The sequence below is a fragment of the Leptidea sinapis genome, chromosome 21 (assembly GCF_905404315.1).
Source record: "Leptidea sinapis chromosome 21, ilLepSina1.1, whole genome shotgun sequence".
Classification (NCBI taxonomy): Eukaryota; Metazoa; Arthropoda; class Insecta; order Lepidoptera; family Pieridae; genus Leptidea; species Leptidea sinapis.
The window spans coordinates 550,001-554,477 of record NC_066285.1 but is presented as its reverse complement, the minus strand read 5'-3'; the positions used below and the strand labels follow the sequence as shown (position 1 = coordinate 554,477).

Sequence of the window (4,477 nt, the reverse complement as noted above, 5' to 3'; positions counted from 1 at the left end):
GCGGGACTCCAGGAGTCCATCGATGTGGTGCACAGGGTTGGAATGATGATGGGCCTCCATCTGAACCGTTCGAAAAGCGCCGTGCTTTCGTTAGTGCCAGATGGACACAGCAAGAAGATCCATTACATCGCCGAAAACACCTTTAAGGTGGGCGCGAAGTGGATCAGGCAAGCCACTTGTGTGGAAAGATGGCGCTATCTCGGAGTCGACTTCACTCCGGCTGGATCAGTGATGTTAGAGCAAGACATAAAAAAGGCCTGACAGAACATAACAAAGGCCCCACTTAAGCCGCAACAGTGGCTAGAAATCCTTAGAGGGCACCTGTTGCTCCGATTCCTACAAGGTCTCGTACTTGGGAAGGTGACGGACGACAGGCTAAAGATGCTCGACATTGAAATCCGGAAGGCGATTCGGTCATGGCTAAGGCTCCCATTGGATACAGCTGTCGGATATTACCACGCGTCTGTTAATGACGGCGGTTTAGGCGTGCCCTCCTTCCGTTCGGCGATTCCTGATCTCAACGTACGTAGGTACGGTAGGTTGGGGGCGTCGGATTGGGGGGCTGCCGCAGCCGCCGCTAAATTCAAAAGGGTTATTAACAAGATGCGGTGGACAAAGAAGCTGTTATCCAAGTTGTCAACGGTTTGCCCGAAAACAGGCCAAAGATCTATCTCCCTGTATTGGAAAGAAAAACTGCATGGATCAGTAGACGGCTATGAATTACGGGAGTCGTCGCGGGTTAAAGGATCCACCCGCTGGATTCGTGCGAAATGCCACCAAATAACCGGCTGCGATTACGTGGACTTTGTTAAGTGCCACATTAATGCATTACCGTCCCGAATAAGAACCACAAGGGGACGCAGGAACTGCCGTGCAGGCTGCATGGTCAGGGAGACGACGGCTCATATAATACAAAAGTGTTTCAGAACACATGGCGGCCGGATAGAAAGACACAACAGGGTAGTGAAGATACTCGCCTCGGCGTTATCGGAGCAAGGGTGGACCGTTGAACTGGAGCGCCACGTCCAGACTGGTGATAAAGGACTTAGGAAGCTGGACATCATTTGCAAAAGGGATAGTGAGGGAGTTATCGTTGACGCACAGGTAGTCTCTGGCCAGCGCCCGCTCGATCAAGCCCATCGTGAGAAGCGTAATAAATATGCCGAACACGGGGACTTGATCGAGAGGGTACGCAGCCGTTTGGGACTGCACGGAGCAGCAAAGATCAGCGTTACCTCTTGCACCATATCCTGGCGCGGTGTATGGAGCAGAGCATCCTATATGGATCTTAAGAAACTGCTGCGGCTGAAGGAGTTGTTCTTCGATAGCGTTTCGATTGTTGCGTTGAGAGGGTCGTGTATGAATTGGACGCGGTTCAATCAGATGACCGAGAACCGCTTGAGCGATCGGCCAGAGTCAGGGCCCGGGCTCCTGCGGTAAGGGTTGACGCCGGACCCGCCAGTTCTTCCCGCCAGTTCATACCCTGAGTTGCAAAACTCAGGAGACTGGTCCCCAGTATAGACATCGAACCGGACCACGGCGAAATTTTCGCAACGTCAGTTGGGGGGGGACAGTGGTGTCCTCGGGGATCCATAATGATTACAAGTAATCCTTTTGTGAAATCTTAATGATCAAAATGGATTGGTCACGAAACACCGACGAAGCGGGAGGAAAATAGCCAAATGCCTCGTCATCTAATTAGTGACGCGCATGAATGGATTAACGAGATTCCCGCTGTCGCTATGGGGGAGGGGAGCTCACTGGGTATCAGTGCCCCTCCATTGGTGTCGGACTCGTAGTGGCTTGGCGCAAATGGGATCTAGATCTTTATAACCGAAAGTTTGACAAGTCCTTGAGAAGGGGAGTGTCCTTATCTACTATCTAGCGAAACGGCGGGGAAAGAAGACCCTGTTGAGCTTGACTCTAGTCTGGCATTGTAAGGAGACATGAGAGGTGTAGCATAAGTGGGAGATCGTTCGCGGTCGTCGCTGAAAAACCACTACTTTCATTGTTTCATTAATTACTTGGTTAGGCGGAAGCGGTGCGCGGTCGATAATATGGGCGGGCGTACGGTGTTTCGTTCCAAGCGTGCAGAGTGGCGACGTGGCGGCAACGCTCGTCGCCGTACAACTCCCGCGTGATCCGGTTCGAGGACACTGCCAGGCGGGGAGTTTGACTGGGGTGGTACATCTGTCAAAAAATAACGCAGGTGTCCTAGGGCTAGCTCAGCGAGGATAGAAACCTCGCGTGGAGCAAAAGGGCAAAAGCTGGCTTGATCCAGATGTTCAGTACGCATAGGGACTGCGAAAGCACGGCCTATCGATCCTTTAGTATAAAGAGTTTTTAGCAAGAGGTGCCAGAAAAGTTACCACACGGATAACTGGCTTGTGGCGGCCAAGCGTTCATAGCGACGTTGCTTTTTGATCTTTCGATGTCGGCTCTTCCTATCATTGCGAAGCAAAATTCGCCAAGCGTTGGTTTCTTCACCCATCAAAAGGGAACGTGAGCTGGGTTTAGACCGTCGTGAGACAGGTTAGTTTTACCCTCCTGATGGCGTGTCGTTGCGATAGTAATACTGCTCAGTACGAGAGGAACCGCAGTTTCGGACATTTGGTTCATGCACTCGGCCGAGCGGCCGGTGGTGCGAAGCTACCATCCGCGGGATTATGCCTGAACGCCTCTAAGGCCGAAGCCAGCCTAGCCGAATTTGGCAAGGATATACTCACTGTGGAGCCCCGAGTGTCGGGAGGCTCTAAACAATGTGACTTTACTGGTCGCGTTTTATTCGTAAGACGTGACGTCGAAGCCCATTTGGAACGCGACGAACGTTGCATTTGTGCGCCGCGCTGTCGGTGCACCGCATCCGCGGTGATGCTGACACGAATGCGGAGCATATCGTCGGTGAGCCGGCGGTAAAACGCCGGTTCAATATCAAAATCCTATCGCGGTGTTCTTCAGTGAGTGTCGAGATGGGCCGACAATTTTACTTTGAACGAATTAGAGTGCTCAAAGCGGGCTCAAAATGCCGCTTGAATATTGCGTGCATGGAATAATAGAATATGATCTCGGTTCTATTTTGTTGGTTTTCAGAACTACGAGGTAATGATTAATTGGGATAACTGGGGGCATTCGTATTGCGACGTTAGAGGTGAAATTCTTGGATCGTCGCAAGACGAACATCAGCGAAAGCATTTGCCAAAGGTGTTTTCATCAATCAAGAACGAAAGTTAGAGGTTCGAAGGCGATTAGATACCGCCCTAGTTCTAACCGTAAATATGTCATCTAGCGATCCGCCGACGTTACTACAATGGCTCGGCGGGCAGCTTCCGGGAAACCAAAGATTTTGGACTCCGGGGGGAGTATGGTTGCAAAGCTGAAACTTAAAGGAATTGACCTAAGGGCACCACCAGGAGTGGAGCCTGCGGCTTACTTTGACTCAACACGGGAAATCTCACCAGGCCCGGACACTGGAAGGATTGACAGATTAACAGCTCTTTCTTGATTCGGTTGGTGGTGGTGCATGGCCGTTCTTAGTTGGTGGAGCGATTTGTCTGGTTGATTCCGGTAACGAACGAGACTCTAGCCTGCTAAATAGGCGTCGTCATTTAGGTGTGCGCGGCTTCAGGGTCGCGCAACTCACTGGCGGCGTATTAAAATTCTTCTTAGAGGGACCGGCGGCTTCGAGCCGCACGAGATTGAGCAATAACAGGTCTGTGATGCCCTTAGATGTCCTGGGCCGCACGCGCGCTACACTGAAGGAATCAACATGTTCTCCCTGGCCTAGAGGCCTGGGCAACCCGTTGAAACTCCTACGTGCTGGGGATTGGGGTTTGCAATTATCCCCCATAAACGAGGAATTCCTAGTAAGCGCGAGTCATAAGCTCGCGTTGATTACGTCCCTGCCCTTTGTACACACCGCCCGTCGCTACTACCGATTGAATGATTTAGTGAGGTCTTCGGACCGACACACGGTGGCTTCGCGGCCGTCGGCGTTGCTGGGAAGTTGACCAAACTTGATCATTTAGAGGAAGTAAAAGTCGTAACAAGGTTACCGTAGGGGAATCTGCGGAAGGATTATTAACGTGTAACGGTCGCGTGCGCGAGCGTTGTCGCCGACTCGCTTCGCTCACAGCCGACTGTTGACGATGATAACTTCAATCACGTGTCAATCACTAATTATTTTCGCGCTCGCGATGTGCTCTCTGTGCTCCGTTGTCGCGTTTGCCGCGCGCGCGCTGCCGTCTCCCGCCGCATGTGGGGGGTGTCCGGCACGACGTCTCCGGCACGACGTACGCGCAATGCGTGCGTCACATAATATTTTGTTACACACAGAGATCGTTCACGTATTTTCTAAATATAAAAACTATTACCCTGAACGGTGGATCACTTGGCTCGCGGGTTGATGAAGAACGCAGTTAACTGCGCGTCATAGTGTGAACTGCAGGACACATTTGAACATCGACATTTCGAACGCACA

At 51.8% G+C, this 4,477-nt stretch overlaps 1 non-coding gene across 1 annotated transcript in view; it reads left to right on the top strand.

Moving 5' to 3' along the window:
• The first annotated feature begins 4,367 nt into the window (after window positions 1–4,367).
• The window catches only part of LOC126970748 (5.8S ribosomal RNA), a 157-nt gene continuing 47 nt past the window's right edge, over window positions 4,368–4,477 (top strand). Inside the window, exon 1 of the ribosomal RNA XR_007730696.1 lies at window positions 4,368–4,477. This exon is cut by the window's right edge and continues 47 nt beyond it. This is a non-coding gene — a ribosomal RNA (5.8S ribosomal RNA).